This window comes from Bos grunniens, chromosome 25 (assembly GCF_055505025.1).
Source record: "Bos grunniens cultivar Pamir isolate PY7600 chromosome 25, Bosgru_T2T1.0, whole genome shotgun sequence".
In the NCBI taxonomy this organism is placed as follows: Eukaryota; Metazoa; Chordata; class Mammalia; order Artiodactyla; family Bovidae; genus Bos; species Bos grunniens.
In genome coordinates, this window is record NC_141189.1 from 456,477 (window position 1) to 475,263 (window position 18,787).

General features: G+C 48.9%; 1 long non-coding RNA gene across 1 annotated transcript; it reads left to right on the plus strand.

Annotated features, from left to right (window-relative positions):
• The first annotated feature begins 858 nt into the window (after nt 1-858).
• On the plus strand, nt 859-12,759 carry LOC147344644 (uncharacterized). Its single transcript, XR_015155080.1, has 4 exons — nt 859-1,178; nt 1,416-1,595; nt 2,179-2,273; nt 12,028-12,759. It is a non-coding gene; the product is annotated as an uncharacterized LOC147344644 (long non-coding RNA).
• The last annotated feature ends 6,028 nt before the right edge of the window (nt 12,760-18,787 follow it).

The following is an 18,787-nucleotide window of genomic DNA, read 5'->3' on the forward strand; positions in this document are numbered from 1 at the left end:
CCATGTTGATGAGGAGCAGTGACACACGGGGGGACATTTTATGTGATGAGAGAGGGGCGCTGGCCTCAGGGATTTAAAGGGCTGCTTCAAAACAGAGTGGAACTCGGCTCAGTGGATGGACCTCCTGGGAGTCACTTCCCAGACACACACAGGACAGAGTCCTGAGCATCCTGAGTGCCCACAAGGTGGTCTGAAGCGGTGGCCAGGGCACCCCTCTGCGTATCAGTGGAGATGGTAGCTGTATTGTGTGTCTGTACGAGTCTGTATAAGGTGACCCTGCATGCAGAAAAGAAAATTTGACTAAATGGCAGAAGGCCTCAGCTCTAATAGTAAGATATTTTCTTAAATCAATTTCTTTCTCCTCTCAGCTTCTCCGTCTGAAAGGAGTTACTCTTCATGAGACCCATTCTCTTTTAATTCCCTTCTTCAAAGCCTCAAATTTCGTAGCTTTTTTTTTTCAGTATCTTTCCATGTTTATTCCTCAGACAAAATAAGCAAGAGTAAAATTTTCTTATTGGACTTTAAAGATAAACAAATACTTTTAAAATCAGACTTTCCAAACGTTCTAAATTCATTCATGTTCTCACTTTAGTATCCTCAATCCTAAGCCTGTAATGAGCGTTTTTACCTGATTCACACACAACTCTGGGGGGTGAATTGGTGGCAGGACTCCACAGACCCCTGGAATTTTGAACTCTTGACAGTTAGATCTCCTTTTACAGAAGTGTTAGCTCCAATGGAACAAGGAGCATATAGTGCCAGATTGCAGGGCTGACAGCGGGGAAAAGACAGTTTATTGATGGTAGAAAAGATCTGCCTTCTGACCAGCAGCCGCTGCTCACGGTGAGGCAAACCGGAAGTCCCTGCAGACGCAGAGACCCATGCGGAGGGAGCAGGACGCTTCAGCCACACTCGTTCTCAGCGCAGCCCTCAGAAAGGGGTCCTTCCTTGACCTGACTCGTGCTTCCTGTGTCTTTAACTCCCTGTGCTTCGGGGCTGCTCTGCTGAGCTGGACTCCCCTTTGCTTTTCCTAGATCTCCTTGGGGCCTTCTCACAAGGCCCGGCAGCAGGCAGGAAGCAGCGGCACCATTGGGCAGGTCTGCTCCTGTAACTCCTCTGGCAGCCCTGCGGCTGGGACAGCGCGCTGAGCGTCCACCGTCCCTCTCATGGGACCAGAGGTCAGAATGCGATGGGACCAGAGGTCGGAATGGGGAAGAGGGAAGGGCTGGCTTTTACTTTCTTTCACTCCCGGGCCAGAAGCTCTTAACCTGAGGGATTTGGAGAGCCCAGGGAGCCTGTGGCCTCCCAGAAGTGATGCATAAAATGCATCTGTGCACAAGCTTTTGTTCAGATAAGAGTAAATGCCCTGGATTCACCCCTTCAGAATATTTTATCTTTGTTCCTGGTCTGTACAGATCCTGTGCTTTGAAGCACAACACCGCTGCAGTGATTTCATCACACTTTCACTGCTGCCAGTCCCTAGTAAACCCAGCTTTCAGAATCAAGAGAAGCTGCTGGCTGACAAGGCTTAAAAGCATCCTTTGAAGTACCTAGAATCAAGAGCACCTGACTGTACTCTACTGGAACATTTTAAGGTATAGTAGTTAGCTTTTCGCTTGTGAGCAGCTAGGTCAAATTGTTTCCAGACAAGAAAACCGAACTAAAGTCTATGTGTCTGACCAGAGTCACAGGACACAAACTACTTTAAGGCGGGTCCCAGGTCGACCTGAGATTCTGTCATTACCAGGAATCAAAGTAGCAAAGAGCATCTGTGACACAAACCCTAAAAGCGTTTTATTACTGGATAATTTGGGTTGGGACGGTTCCCTAGAGAAGAGAATGGCAACTCACTCCAGTGTTATTGCCTGGAGAACTCCATGGGCAGAGGAGCCTGGCGGGCTACAGTCTAAGGGATCCCAAAGAGTTGGACACGACTGAGTGACTTTCACTTTCTGTTTTCAGTTTGAATCTATGGACAGGTAAAGTCTTTTCTGTGGATATTTGTAAACGCTTCCTACAGATCAGTTATATGGCTTTGTGTTCTTCTGGAATTGCTCCCATGACATTGATCTGGACTTCATACACTTATGTACCAAATTATTCGGTTTTCTGTGCAATGGTGGTAAAACAGTTAAAAAGCAAGTAAACAAGCCAAAGCCCGTGAACTGTTTCAAACAGGCTGAAAGCGCCACCTACTGTCCAATCTGTAGAGGTGCCCGAGGAATGTAGTCTGAGCCTTATGGACTGAGAGCCACAGGAACTAGGATATTAAGGTAAGTTAGACTCACATCTGACTATACTTTCTACTTATATGCTATTTATAACGAGTATGTAGTTATATTTATGCTCTCTCCTGAGCATTCTCAATCTTTGGTTACAGAAAGTAAGATATTGAAAATCACTGAGCTGTGGCAGATGTGAGAAACAGTATCAGGCTATCATATGCTTTCCACGGGTCCCGATTATCCCACACCAAAATGCCTTGAGAGTTCTGGAGCAAAACTGCTCTTTGCCACTTTTATTCCTAGGAAGGACTGAGGCCCAGAGCTCCCTAAGTAGCCCCTCCTGAGGGGACTTGACTGTATTTATTTTACATGTTTAAGAGATGACAGCAAAAGAGAAAGCTCTAAAATGGCAAACGCTTTCAGGTACACCAAAAGGGTGGTTTTTAATGTTGGTTTGAGTGTTTTGTTTTTAGTGGAACAGTCCATTATAGAACGGGCCAAAATAAGTTTAGAGAATACAGTGTACTTTTGCTACCTCTGAGAGCTACTAATTGAAATATGTATTTACTATGGGCTTGGCATCAATTCAGACGTGCCTTGGACAGGTGACTGACTTCCAGGCTGCCTTAAACCCAACAAGTGTTCAGGGAATGACCCAGTGACTGGAGGGCACAGCAGCGTGCAGCCAGCATTTCACTGTTTGTGCTGCTCATGTGCTCTTTCTGTCCCTAACTCTTCAGCAGGTATTCACGCTCTTCTACGCAGCTTATCATTTGTTTGACTCTGAAATACATTGGTCCGGTTTTTATGATAAGCTGGTTCTGTACAATTGTATTAAAGTATTTATTTAAATACAAACAATATACACTCTTGTTCAAGTTCCTCCTGAGTTAAAAGTACACAAAAAAACTGGATAATTTAGAGTAAAAGTAGAATTTCTCTTTCATCCTTATCAAAGTATCTGTGGTTCACTTGTATATATTGCTCCAGCTTTTTAAAAAACATTTTCAAATATATATTTATTTACACAGATAATATAGGTTCATTTTTAGTTCAGTTAGACAAATAATGCGTGTTGTTTTACAACTTGCTTTAGTCATGTAACAGTATGACTTTGAGGTGTCACCATTTCCTGTTTGGAGGTTTTCCAGTGGTTTTAAATAGGAATATAAAAATATTTTTTTAGAACAAAATGATTCTGATATAAGCAAACTAGGTTCATCTAGCATCCACATTCAGGGAAATTCAGAAATGTCTTTAGTTGCCCTGCGCATCCCACCATCAGGAATGGAGAAACTATGAGCAAGGAAAGTCTCAGTGATGAACACCAGGCACCCCATTAACCCAGCGCTAAAGGAGGAGGGCGGGGCGAGGGCAGCTCATGGCTGCAGGGGAAGGTCTTGTGATGCCTGTGTCTCCAGCCTGGCCAGTGGCAGCTGAGAGAATCAAGGAAAGAAACACGGTAGGCAGGGAACAGTGGAGGGCAGGAAACGGGCCTCCTGGTGGCAAAGCACACAGGTTGCAGAAGAGCCTGGGGAGGAGGAGCAGGTCAGCTGGAGGAGGCAGTGGAGAGACACCCAGAGGAGGCTCCCTCCTGCTCACCCCACCCCAGAAGGTGCCCATGGGCTGGGTGCGGGGTCGAATCCGCTCCCCTCACTAACAATGTGAGCTTCAGGCTGATCTCGGGAACACACTTCTTGTTTCACTTGAGTGATTCAATTATGCCTCCCCTGTAATTTCAGGTTGGGTCTTCTCTGCCTACCTTCCCCTCACTTTTCATTCTGGCCTCAGTCTTCATTTTTTTCTGGCAAACAAAATATGATCAGCAGGCAGAGTTGACTGCATAAAAGGCAAAGGTCTGCCTCTGAGGAGTAATATATACTCTTATCGCTATGCTAGTTTATTTATATTTATTAATTTAATTTACTATAACGTCAGTCAGTTCAGTTCAGTCACTCAGTTGTGTCCAACTCTTTGCGACCCCATGACCCTCTGGCTGTGGCACGCCAGGCCTCCCTGTCCATCACCAACTCCCGGAGTTAATGCAGACACATGTCCATCAAGTCAGTGATGCCATCCAGCCATCTCATCCTCTGTTGTCCCCTTCTCCTCCTGCCCTCAAACACTCCCAGCATCAGAGTCTTTTCCAGTGAGTCAACTCTTCCAATGAGGTGGCCAAAGTACTGGAGTTTCAGCTTTAGCATCATTCCCTTCAAAGAAATCCCAGGGCTGATCTCCTTCAGAATGGACCGGTTGGATCTCCTTGCAGTCCAAGGGACTCTCAAGAGTCTTCTCCAACACCACAGTTCAAAAGCATCAATTCTTCGGCACTCAGCTTTTTTCACAGTCCAACTCTCACATCCATACACGACCACAGGAAAAACCATAGCCTTGACTAGACAGAGCTTTGTTGGCAAAGTAATGTCTCTGCTTTTGAATACGCTATCTAGGTTGGTCATAACTTTCCTTCCAAGGAGTAAGCGTCTTTTAATTTCATGGCTGCAGTCACCATCTGCAGTGATTTTGGAGCCCAGAAAAATAGAGTCTGACACTGTTTCCACTGTTTCCCTATCTATTTCCCATGAAGTGATGGGACCGGATGCCATGATCTTTGTTTTCTGAATGTTGAGCTTTAAGCCAACTTTTTCATTCTGCACTTTCACTTTCATCAAGAGGCTTTTTAGTTCCTCTTCACTTTCTGTCATAAGGGTGGTGTCATCTGCATATCTGAGGTTATTGATATTTCTCCCAGCAATCTTGATTCCAGCTTGTGTTTCTTCCAGTCCAGCATTTCTCATGATGTACTCTGCATATAAGTTAAATAAGCAGGGTGACAATATACAGTCTTGATGAACTCCTTTTCCTATTTGGAACCAGTCTGTTGTTCCATGTCCAGTTCTAACTGTTGCTTCCTGACCTGCATACAGATTTCTCAAGAGGCAGATCAGGTGGTCTGCTATTCCCATCTCTTTCAGAATTTTCCACAGTTTATTGTGATCCACACAGTCAAAGGCTTTGGCATAGTAAATAAAGCAGAAATAGATGTTTTTCTGGAACTCTCTTGCTTTTTCCATGATCCAGCGGATGTTGGCAATTTGATCTCTGGTTCCTCTGCCTTTTCTAAAACCAGCTTGAGCATCAGGAAGTTCACGGTGCACATATTGCTGAAGCCTGGCTTGGAGAATTTTGAGCATTACTTTACTATTGTGTGAGATGAGTGGAACTGTGCGGTAGTTTGAGCATTCTCTGGCATTGCCTTTCTTTGGGATTGGAATGAAAACTGACCTTTTCAAGTCCTGTGGCCACTGCTGAGTTTTCCAAATTTACTGGCATATTGAGGGCAGCACTTTCAAAGCATCATCATAAGTATATGCATATATAATGTAAATAAATATAAAATACTATGTACTATTATTATTTTAATATAATATTTATATATCAATGATATATGTTAATATTAGTATATAAGCTCATTTAGTTAACGACACCCCTGGTGAGAAGACTAATGAAGACTAAAGAAGTCAGAAAAAAACAGAAATTTGAAGATCTTTGAGAAAACTCCATGCTCACGATGTAAATGGTGAGACGTGCATGAAGGTTCTTGGTCAGGGTTCCTCACAGGCTTCTCCAGGCCCCTGTTATGGTCAGCAGTGAGAGAGGGAGTGAGGATCTGGGCAAAGCCCCCAGGCCGAGGTCGGGCTGAGCCCCCCGCCAGTCTCCTTCCTTCTGTCACTGTGCATCACCTCCTCACTTACACTAGTGTAAACGAGTGTTATCACTTCTCCCACAGAATGAAAGGTGTGTGTTGCAGGAGAGCTGGAGCGAGCTCACTGGTGACACAAATCTTAAAACTATAGAGAGAGGGAGTTGGAGGGAGGGAGACTGATAAATAGACTTATGTGCCCTGGCTTTAGACTGTAGGGTGAAATTTATATTAAAATTGGTTAGCCTTTAGCTTGTATTCTTATCAGTGCCTGTATTAAACAATTGATCAGTCACCTAAATATCATAGACTCTAAATCATAAACTAGGATTTTAAAATACTGTAGTTTTCTGTATTGACAAATGCACTTTTGAAGCCAATGTTCAAGTCATCCAGTGTCTTCTCTTTGTGTTTGGTCACACGTTCTCTTTTTTAACTTTACTTTGTATTTGGGGTGTAGCCGGTTAACAAACAGTGTTGTGACAGTTTCAAGTGACACCAAGGGGAACAGTTCACCCAAACACACACACGCGTCCTTTCTCCCCCACACTCCCCTCCCATCGAGGCTGCTACATAGCATTGACATCCGTGTGCCAAACAGGGAGTCCTTGTTGATTCCTAACCAAAGCGGACATTTGTTGCATCATCAGAGACTCTGTCAGAATCTTTCCCAGAGGTTAGTGAGGAGTTTCCTGGAAAACACTCAGCCCACCCGCTGTTGCCAGAGGAAGAGTGTTTATATACGGGTGTTAGTTTCGGGAGAATTTGGTGAACCAGACCAGCTCGTACAGAGATGGAAACAGCTTGTCACCATCAACACTGTCACCATTCCCCAGTAGGTTCAGCCTCCCCCACAGGCGCCCCGAGTCCTGACCGCTGAGCAGGCCAAGCCTGCTCTCAGCCCCCAGTGCCTTTGCACGCAGGAGATGGAGGGACTGACAGCTCGTCCCCTCCTCCTCCTACTCATGGGCCTGCCCGAGCCAGCTCCCTGCTCTGGTTGAAGGAGGAAGAAGGCCCAGCAGCAGCCCCGGAAGAAGCGCACAGGGGACCCTGTATTCCTAGGAGTGCGGGCTCATTGTGCAGGGCTGAGGGGGCACGGGGGTGGGAGGAGCCTCAGCACTGGACACTGTGGGAGCTTGTCCACTGAACAGACTCAGGGACTGTCTTGGCCATGGGATCTGAGGAACAGGAGAGATTTTCATGGACTGGGGCTAGCTGGGAGGGTTTGCCATGGTCTAAAGCACAGGCTGTGTCTCTCTGGGCTGAAAATGTTAACCGCTGAACACTAGCTCCCACCAAAAGAGGGTATTAGTTAGAGGTCTCCTGAGATGTAAGAGCTTCCTAGGGAGACAAGAGGAGATACTAGGAGGATGTGAAATGCCTTGTAGAGCCTGAACCACACGCCCAGCCTTCTGACCCCAGTTTTGGGAGGTAGCAGTTTCTTATGCATGTCCCTGATGGCTCAGATGGTAAAGAATACACATGTAATGTCAGAGACCTGGGTTCAATCTCTGAGTCAAGAAGATCCCCTGGAGAAGGAAATGACAACCCACTCCAGTATTCTTACCTGGAAAATCCCACGGACAAAGGAGCCTGGTGGGCTGCAGTCCATAGGGTCACAGCGACATGATTGAGAGACTAACACCCTTTCAGGTGAGGGCAGCTGATTTGTTTGGGCCTGATCAGGGAGAGGCACAGGTGAGTGCTGCTTCTGACAAGTAAAAGAATCTTCGGGCCTAGAAAAGAAAACAGCAGTCTCAGAGGCCATTGCTGAATCATCTAACTTCGGGAAAACAAAACCAAACTTTAGGTCCCGCCCTGATGCTCCAGGCTGGTTGCATCTACCTGGGACTTATCACCCCTTGTCCAGAGGATTTATCACCCCCTGCCCAACTACACATGCCATCTCAACTAAAGAATACCTAAAACAACCTGCCTGACTAACGTTTCCCTTATCACTTCCACAAACCTCCCTTTAAATATGAAGCCTCCCTGATCCCTCTCAGGCTCAGCAAGGTCCTTAGGCTGACTGCCGCCCCTTCTTGCCTGAATAAAAGTAACCTACTTCCGTTGAGGTTGTCTCTCCTTTTCTGCCTCAGCCCAATCTATACCTTGCAAGCAGCACTGTGCGAGGGAAGAGGGCAAAGAGGTGCCCCCCTGGGAGTCAAGACACAGGCTGCTTAGTCAGCAAGACAGCCGTGAGGGGTGGAGTGGGCACCCCGTGGGGCCTCTCCCGCTGTCCCCGGGTGTCCTGCAGTTCCAAGCTTTGGCCTGAAAGCGTTATAGAGAAGGACCCTTTGTATCCTACCTATTACGAGTTAACCACTGAAGGAATGTTGCCTATAAGCTTGTACATAAAGTCCCGTCTCTGGGAGCCCTGCATCCCAGGTAATGAGCACCAAGCTAAAATAATAACTTTGTTTAGCTCACAGGAAACTTCCTGACCAGACTCACCTGTGAATCATGGCAGGGAGGCAGACATTAACACATCCCCTCTGGAGCCTGATCAGAATGAGGAAATATTTGACTTTCCTCCCCTACCACCTTTGAGAATTAAGATAAAAGAAGCCTGAATTCTAATTCAGGCAAGATGGGTCCTGGAACAAGAGTCCTGAGTTTCTGAATAAAGTTGCTGTTCCTTGCCCCAAGATCTCATCTCTCAATTTATTGGCCTGTCGTGAGGTGAGCAGGACAAGCTTGGACTCAGTTACAGAAGAGCTGACAGTCTTGCTCTTTTTTGGGAAGATTTCCATTTTCATTCATTTAGTCATTCATTGTGTATTTGAGTCCTGCTCAGAGCCAGGCCCTGCTGAACTCACCCTTGCAGACCCAGCTCAGACCTTACCGGGTCCACGAGGCCTTTCTTCATCCCATGCTCTGCCCGCACAATTTTCTGACTCACCCAGGACCCCTCAAGTCTTTAAGCACACTGCGATGAGCTCTCCAGCTTGTAAGCCCTGTAAGGACCTCGAACAGATGCAGAACGGGGCTCAGAAAATGTGAAGGTGACCAATAATCATATCAATGAGCTGGTCAAACACAAACCAGGCTTAGGTCACATTCACCAAAGCTCATCTCCCTCATTCCAGATCAAGAGGTTCAGGGGGACCTTTACCAGGAGCCCAAGGATTTTCTCTGAGACTAACCTCATCCAAAATATTAACAGTCTGGGTGAATTTTATTTTCAATTTTATTTCTTTTTACACTTGAAGTCACTTCATGACTATTCCACTGAATACTGAGTAACTTAATGATCACTTCTGTTGTGTCTGGGCCAAGAAAGCCCAATACGGGGGTAGGATACTGAGGAGGAGAAGGCCAGGGGAAGGGGTGGGGGGTGAAATAGCAGAGGCAGGTGGCGCCCACCCCGTCCTCACTGCCCCACCCCAGGGGTAGGATGCTGAGGAGGAGAAGGTCAGGGGAGTTGGCGGGGGGACAGCAGAGGCAGGCGGCACCCACCCCCTTCCTCACTGCCCCGCCCCACCCCCTTTGTACTTAACCAATCTGACTGTGATTACCAGGGTCCAGATGTCTCCTTGCTGATGTTCTGTCCCTTAGAGCAAGCTGTAGAGGTCACAAGAAAAACCTAAGTTCTGGGGCCCCTGTGTGATCCAGGAGTAGTCACCTATGCCTTCAGAGGGTCAGTTTCTGACCCACAGTGATGCTCTCCCAGAGTCGGGTGTGAGTTGGTGGCCAGCCCTGCTCACCGTGAGATGCTGCAGCTCTTGCTGTGCCCTGAAACCCCTCCCTGCAGCCTGGCTGTGTTCAGGGAACGCCTGGACAAAACAGGCATGAGCGAGTAGGAGAGAGTGGGCACTTTAGGGGCAGAAGAGATACAGAGAAACTGGATTTCACTCTGGCCACTTCCAGCTGGTCCCAGCCTAATGCCATTTGTCATACGCCCTGAGTGGACACGATCTCCTGGAAGCTCAGAAGACTCTCCTGAGAGCTGGTATGTGGAGCTCTGGAGGATGGGGCTGGGATAGGCCCCACATGAGGCTGGGCCTCTGGGGCTCTGAAGCTGGCCCGGGGAGTGGAGCTGGGCCTGGCAGGTTTGCACTGTAGACTGTCGGGTGTCTGGCTGAAGCTGCTGACATCCGTAGTCACACCTCCCTCAGCCATCTGACCATTTCTGGTCCCAGCAGTTACGCAGGGCTGGTCTGGTGGGCACGCGACTGAGACAGGAGCTCAGCATGGGCAGCTCCTCCACCCGCCTCTGCTCTCCTCTCTCCTGGTCACTCTCTCCTTCACCACCTCTCTTCTTAGGCTGCCGTGGGTAGGCCCGTATGGAGTCCTGGTCGGGTGGGTGGCATGGAGGGTGCCGAGAAGGGGTGTCATGGCTGGGCTGGTTGCTCTGTGCTCACCGGTGACTCAGGGTGGGTGAGGCAAAGAGGCTCCCTGCACAAAGATGGTTCTTAGTGACGTGGACTGAGCAACAATGGTAATTTTATATTCTGTGAGTTTTTCACAATTAAAAAGAAAAGAACTCGTGTGTATGTGTGTATGTGTATTATAATGGCCTAGAAAGGAAAATTCTCAAGGCAAACAGAGGAATGAATCATGTGCTAAGCCATAGATGAGTCTCAAAGACATAGCACCAAGTGTAAGAAACCAGTACGTGGCCACAGTTGTACAAATCCATGTACTTTAGATATGCAGAATAGGCAAATCATTAGGGTCAAAGAGCACACAGACAATTGCCAAAAGCTGGGGGAAGGCGGAAGGGGAAGTGCCTGTTTGGTGGGTAGTGGCTTTCTCTGTGAGGAGATGAAGTGCTCTGACTTGGATAGCGGTGATAGCGGCACAGCTTTGACACAGATGATGAATGACTGAGCTGCACATTTTACAGAGTAAATTTTATGATGTGTGAATTAGATTCCAACTTAAGAATTGTGATTGATAGAGGATGGGTTTTTTTTTAAGAATTCACACAAGAAACACATCTTATCCTGAGTTTTGTTTGGTTCTTACCCTTCTAACATCTGTAGGCAAACAAACATCTGGACAGGGATGAGGATTCAGGTTTCCTCCTTCAGGGACTGACTTCTCTGAGCTTCCCTTCATCACCAAACAACGAGGATCCTCAGCCTCTGCAGCAGCTGCTCTCCATGTTCCTACCATCCCCTCTCCTTCTCCTCCCCCTGCTCTGACAGGCTTCCTCCCTCCAGCTCCGCCTCCTGAGTTCAGTCTGGGCTCCTCCCAGAGGGCGCTCTTGCTGGGCTCCTGACCCCCCTCTGACTGCAGCCTCTCCGCCCTCCTGTTCGCTTTCTCCCTGTGATACCTGATCTGCCTTAACTGCAGTTCTGAACATGTCCGTTCTCTACTCACAGCATCTGAGTGGCTCCCACTTCCCAGGAAGGATAGTGGCATCCCAGGCCAGGCTCTAAATGCCTTTCACTCTCTCTCCCCTGCCCCCTGCCTCTGCCAGCCCTCACCCCCTGCGTCCACCCCACGGTCCACACCACCTTTGACATCATGCAGGAGTTGAGATGAACGCTCTGCCTTCACATCTGCCTTTCTGGGGGAACCTGCTCTCTGTTGCACCTACCACTGGGCCCGGCTCTGGATTCCTGGCTGCTGAACTGCATTCCTCCGAGGCCTTGGCTTGAAAACCATCTGCTCTGCTGATTTTCCTGACTCCCTTGGGCTGTGTTGTAACTCCTTGTCTTTCTTCTGGTCCTGTGTGCCTTTTCTCGGTGAGCACGTGCCACATGGTGGGGCACTTCCGTCTTGTCTGATGCCCCTCTTAGGCCCAGGGCTTCCTGAGGACAGGAATCCAGGCCCCACGACTCTCCACGACTCTCTCAGGCCCGGAGGTGCTCACTGCTCACCTGCATGGTGACTGAAGGCTGTGGCTCCCCCGTCAGGCTTGCAGGGCCATCTGTGTCTCATCTCAGGCACTGTGCGTGCTGTGGGGGAGCAGCTTTCACTCCAAGAAAGCCCCCCGCGCTCTTGTTGCAGAGACAGGCTCTGGGAGGCCCGGGCGTCAGGGGTTGCGGCTCCGGGCTCTACAGGAGCAATGGTCGTGGTGCGCGGACTCAGCTGCTCCACGGCGTGTGGGATTTTTCTGGATCAAACCTATGTCTCTTGCGTTGGCAGGCAGATTCTTTACCGCTGAGTCAGCAGGGATGCCTGAGATTACACATTTCTGACTTCTGCCAATTTTGCTGAGGCCCAAGGACCGTTGAAGTATAAAGAAACACCCAAGAGCAGCCGGGCCGCTCGTCTTACACGCGTGGAAGCCGACACCAGCGGAGCGCACAGATGGTGTCCCTCGGCGCATGGCGCACCTCGGGCCGGGGCCCTCACTCCACATCCAGGGTCTCTCCTGAGCCCACCGCTTCCTCCCCCAGGTCAGAGGAGAGCACCGGCACCCACGCCAGGCCTCTCAGGGTCTGTGAGCCCCGGGAGGCATGGCTGAGTGTCTGGGGGTCAGACAGAGCCTTTATCAGAGGGGCTGAGAGGGGCGGGAGCTCGGCTGGCTCCTCTCCTGTGGCCCAGCTGTGCCTTCTGCAGGCTCACTTTCTACTCCTCATGGTGACCAAGAATGTATAGCTTCCCAAGGAGGGCCCTTCCATATTTTAACAAGTGTAGTGAAGGGTCCTTCCTGTCATTGTATATTTTATTTGCCACCAGAGCTTTGAACAAGCAGTGACACACTCCGTCAAGCCCTCATGTAATTGTAGACACTTCCAAGAAGGGTTCAAGATAAAACTTAAAAAAAAAAAAGCTCCTAGGCAATTGAACCACTTGAGCTGTGACATAAAATCATTTCCTTTAATCTAGTTTATTCATTGTGGATAGCACTCCAAAATAATACTTTAAAAGTCACCATGGTCTTTTGGCCTTTATTTCTGAAGGTCTTTGCTGGTGGGCCCCATTTGTCTGAGGAGATCAGTATATGAACATGAAACAGCATCATTTCCAGTCTGATGAAAGTTGCCATTTTCCTCTTCTCTGCAAAGGAAACACCACCTCGGCTCACCCCACAGCTATTTCACAGTGTCAGAAATGGAGACCAAAAAAGCCCCTGTGCTGTACTCATAAGTGTAACTGGATCCCTTAGAAACCAGTCAGCTAATCTCCACCCTCAGGAGCATTAATACCTTGCTACTCAAAGTGCAGCCAGGGGTCTGCAGGAATTGGCATTTCCTGGGAGCTTGTGAGAAATGGAGAGCCCCAGGCCTATCCCATCACTGTGTCCAAGGCCATAAGTATCCTTTACATCCCTGAGAGGAAGGGAGACTGCAGACCCTGAGGCAAGCTCAGTGCTTCATCTTTCTCAGCAAATGTGAGAGCACATATCGTCCTTCCACCATTTTCTTTTTTTGAACTGATGCATAGTTGACATATCCCTTCATATTCATTTTGGATGAGCAACACAATGACTCAATATCTGTATGTACTGTGAAATCATCACCATGATGAGTCCATCGCACGTCCATCATCTCACATTGTTACATCTTGTGTGTGTGTGATGAGGGCTTTTTAGGTCCACTCTTTTAGCAACTTTCAAATATACAAAATAATTTAAAAATAGTATCATTAGCTGTAGCTGCCATGCTGCACATGAAGATCCCATGAGTGACTTTCTGTAATTGGAAGTTTGTGCCTCTTGATGACCTTCACCTACTTCACACCCCACAGCCCACCTTCTGCAAACACCAAGCTGTGCCCTGGATTGAGGACCGTGGTGCTTTGCTTCTTATTTTATTTATTTATTTTTTTAAGATGCCACGTGTAAGTGAGCTCACCCTTTTTCTGTGCACCTGTAGGACTAGTGCAGGTCTTAGAAGGTCCTGGATCTGTTACCCTCTCAACATTCATGTGGAATCTTGGGCTGCTGCGTGAGAATGATCATTCAGTGGATGGTAAACTCGGTAAGATGGGAATGTGATCTCCTCCCACCGCCTGTGGTGGGGCAGATTCTCCCAGCCCTGGTGTATGGCTCTGGGGCACCTCCACTCCACATCAGTAAAGTGTGTGGTCACTCAGTAATCACTCTGCTTCCAACAATCACCTTTGATAAACACTTCATTAATTAGAGCAACTGCTGTTTGGCAACACAAGTCCAGACCTGAATCTCTCGCTTTGAAATATCAAACATCCGGCAAGAAAACAACTCCCTGGGAGACTTTCCCCCAGATTTTAGTCACAGAGTCAGCAAACCATGAAAACTTCACATGTTCTATAGGCCTTTACAGAAGGTTGCTTTTACATTAATTAAACCACAGGAGTGGGTTTGAACCTGCCCTAATCCTAGGTGATGCAGAACTGACTTCTGTAACTCAGGGAACATTAATTGTGCTCTTGGAATCTATGGACAGATAGGAATGAGAATTCACTCATATAAAGAGCCACACACAAAGATCTTAACCCTTTCTCAAATTCTAATTGCAGGCATGGCTGGCAGAGTTTTGCCCTGTATATTTCCCATTTCAGAGATTGTTAAAAGCTTTGATAAAGTGAAATTCCCATGGGGAGGACCCCTTGTGTTTCTAGAGTACAAGTTTCAACCTGCTTGATTAGTACCCCCCAGAGGGACCTGGGGTGAGGGAATTAAAGCCAGTTGATCATCAATCACTTTCCAGTGTCAGTATTTACCTGAAGATAAAGACTGCCATAAGTTACCTTCTCCATTGTCCACGCATGGGTAGTTCCTAGACCTTCAGAGATGACACTTGGTTCTTTGGCTACAGTGCTTTAGTACCCAGGAAACTATGGCCAAGTGCATGACTATGTGATTTTGGTGGCTGTTCTCTGACCTGTGTAACTGGAGAAAGATCACAGACATTATGCAGATTGTTTTATGTGTGTACCAAGCAGCTGTCACTTTTAACTCTTTCATCCACAGCCTAATCTTGAATCTCAAGTTCAGTACAACTAATGTTCAACCAAATATCTAGGAGCAAATGGAAGAGGCTGGGGGTAAGCCTAGAGATTAATACATGTCAGAGCTGATGAACGTTAGCGATTACCTCATCCAGTCTCCAAATCCTCCAATGATGTGTGGCATCTCCAGATCATCCCAGAGCAAGGCCCCTCCCAGCACACCCCCATCACTCATCCTTCAACCATCCAATCAACAGTGACTGAAAATCAACTCATGTCAGGAGCCAGGAGAGAACCTTGAGCAAGACACAGCCCTGCTCTCGCAGAGTTTTCAGTCCAGCAGAGGTTACATAAGAACTGGCAATCTGATGAATGTTACAGAGGGTGAATGCAGGTGCTCTGGGAGCTGATGGAAGGGTTAGGGAAGACTCCCCTGAACAAGGAGTATTGGACATCAAGATGAAATGATGGGGAGCTGGTGAATCAGGGGTAGGGAGAAGAGCTCCCCAGGTGGGAGGAACAGCGTATATAAAGCAATGACTCAGGGGGAAACATATGGTGCCAGGCTCTAAAAGAAGTCCAGGGTGGCAGGGAGACTAGAGTGAGAAGAAACACCAAGGTCACTCATGGAAGGTCCTGGAATCTTGGGCCTGGTGGTAGTGAGAAACTACTGAAGGTTTTAAGGAGGATTTGGGTTTTTATTTTTTTAGTTACATTTTCTGCTGTAGGAAGGATAGGTTGGAAGGAATGCAGAGAGACTCTTTGAGGGCAGGGGGCAGGCAGAGATGAAAACTTTGACAAATCCAGGCAGAAAAGGGTGGGAGATTCAATTAAGGGGTGACATTTGAGACAGAAAGTAGAGTGAACATCACTCTGAGAGCTCGATTCAGCTTGACCATTCTCCTGAGAGGTTTTCCTGGTGGCTCAGATGGTACAGAATCCACCTGCAATGAGGGAGACCTGGGTTCAATCCCTGGGTTGGGAAGATCTCCTGGAGGAGGGCATGGCAGCCCACTCCAGTGTTCTTGGCAGGAGAATCCCCACTAACAGAAGAGCCTGCAGGGCTACAGTCCATGGGGTCACAAAGAGACACAACTTAGCAACTGAGTAGCAACTGAGTACACAGGCTCAGTGTTCACTCTGGCTGAGATCACTGAGAACAATGTAACCAGTTTTACATCTGCCTACAGAAGGTTTGTTTCAAGAACACAATTCACAATGTAATGTGAATTAACTTCACATTAATTTGTAATGTGAACAAAATTCACAATGTTTCTAAAGTATAGCTCTCAGCATATGTGTTAAAACAAACAAACAAAAAAAAAAACCCTACCATATTTCTACAGTGGAGGTGGGCAAACGTCTATAAAGATCCAGAGAGTAAGTATTTGAGCTTTGCCATATGACATCTGTTGCATCCTCTCAGTTCAGTCATTGTATCCAAGAAGCACCACAGATAAAAAGTACATGAAAGAGCCTGTTTCAAGAAAACACTGCTTATAGACCATGAAATCTGGATGAATATGAGTATAATGAATATAATTTTCATGCTGCAAATATTATCCTTAAGAATTATTTTCAACCATGTAAAGATATAAAAACCATTTTTAGCTTTCAGGCCCTACCAGCACAATCTGGGAGTGGAATTTGGTCCAGGGGGCGTAAGATGCAATGGCCTATTCTATCCATTTATAGTGGACTCTCCCACCCATAGGGACCACCATTCCAAAACAGAGTGATGGAGCTACGTGCTGTGACTATGAAAGCTACACTCAAAAAACAAGACCCAAATTACCAAAAGCTGCCTGAGGTGTGAGGGGTTCAAGTCCTATCCACCCTTCGCCTGGATGCTCCCCCACCCCCCCACCTCCTGCTCATGCATGGCCTCCTTGTTACTGCCAAAATCTCGCCTTTCTCTGCCCACCAATGCCCAATTAAAATATACGGAGACGGGATTTTGGAGGAAGTAGACGGCTTTACTCCTCAGCTGGCCGAGGGGGCACACAGCAGGCTAGCACCCCAGGAACAGTGCCCTGTCCCCACCCGGGGGGCCTGAGAGACTACACAGCCGGGGTCTCCTGGGTCCCTCAGCCTGCCACCTTCCTTCCGAAATGCAAACAGCCGTAGGGGGTGACTGCTACAAGAGGGTGTAGGGAGAGCAAAAATGCGGTACAGGATGAAGATTACGTAGACTAGGGGACTTCTGGTTACAGACACTACAGATTAGTAACACTGCAAGTAAAACTAGGAGCGAATAGCTCTGACGACCGGTCGTGTGTCTTCTCCAGGCTTCGCTGTTCACTGTCCTTGTTCTCACAGAGGAAACACTTCGTTTCTGTTTTTGCTGCAACAGCCTCATCTGTGCGTCCCCAGCCTCCAGCAGGGAGTGAAGCTGCCCTGTCCGGTACCCGCTTTCCTGCTGTGTGCTGGCGCCCATCGAGTTTTGAGCAGCAGTTACTTGCTGGGCAGAGTTCCTCACCCATCAAGTCGTCAGTAGCTGCTGAGGCTCCAAGAGGGACAGAAGCCGCGTTTCCAGCCCCAGCCCTGGAGCTGGAGTCCAGCCCTGAGAGTCTGACTCTGACGGCTGATGACCAGCCCAGGCGGACAGTGTTCTGTGCTCCGCGCACCCACAGGGGGTCCCGTCCCCGCAGGAACTCCGGGCCCCTGGCCGCCCCTGGAACCCGGGAGCTGGGTGCGCCCCGAGAAGCCGGGAGGCGGCGAGGAGAGAGCGGGGCGGTCTCCGGGCATCGGAGCCGGTTCCGATCCCCCGCGGGCCGGAGATGCTGAGGACCTGGGACTCCGCCGGCGGCACAGCGGCCCCTCCGCTGGGCTAAGGGCTTCCAACCGACAGGGCTCGTCCCCGCGGGGAGAAACTGCACCCGCTCCGCGCACGCGGCCACCGACGGAGCCGCTCGTCCCCGCCCGCTCGCCTCCCCGGGCCCGACCCTAGGCCTCCGGCCGCTGCGGGGACCGGGAGCGGAGGACCGGGAGAAGGGGCGCGCGCGGCACACCCGAGCTCGGTCACGGGGCCCAGGGCTCAGACGTGCGGGCGCCCCGGCCCCTCTCCAGCAGAGGACCGGAGAGGGAAGCTCCGGGACTGGGGATCACCGACGGGGCGGGGCGGAAGGAGTCTCCCGGGGCTCCGGGCTCAGCAGCGCTGCTCTTTCTCAAGTGCTTCTTGATCTCAGCGGTCCGAACCGCCCTCTGCAGTCCTGCCACGCTGCTGTTACCACGTTGTGCTTTTGTGTTGAATGGACGCTGTAGATCAGGACATCACGGGGGAACTAGGCGTTAGAGAGGGTGGGCACTTGCACAAATAGGTGGTGAGAAGACGCGGCGTCTCAGGGACCCCCACACCCGCAGCCACATCCTGCCCACCCAGCTCCCACCCTAATGTCTGGGGCTCCTCCTGCCTGAACCCTGCAGAGGCCTAGCTGTCCCTTGGATTCTGTGCCTGTGTTCACCGGGACCTCTCCAGACTCAGCCCTGTCTGTGCAGACCCCACCCACCCTCCCCGACCTCAGGCTTCAGGAAACGACCCTGACAATCTGATCGTTGTTTCTCGCTGGTAAAAAATTAGGAAAGCATTCTTCTAGGCCTGTTTATTGTGACCCACATTATGACCCAATTGTTTTATTAGCTGTATATCATATTTTAGTAGGTGATTATACTCTGAGCTGTTCCCTGGTGGCTTAGAGAATAAAGCATCTGCCCACAATGCGGGAGACCCGGGTTCGATCCCTGGGTAGGGACGATCCCCTGGAGAAGGAAATGGCAACCCACTCCAGTACTCTTGCTTGGAAAATCCCATGGACGGAGGAGCCTGATAGGCTATAGTCCATGGGGTCGCAAAGAGACACGACTGAGCAACTTCACTTCACTTCACTATACTCTGAGCTGTTGTGAAGGTACTTCGCAATTGTTTAAAGTAATTTTCTCTCAAGTTGTGCAGAAAGAGTAGTGTGATCAACAGTTTTCCTCCCTCCAAAAGACGTCCGGGTCCTAATCCCCAGAACCTGTGACTGTT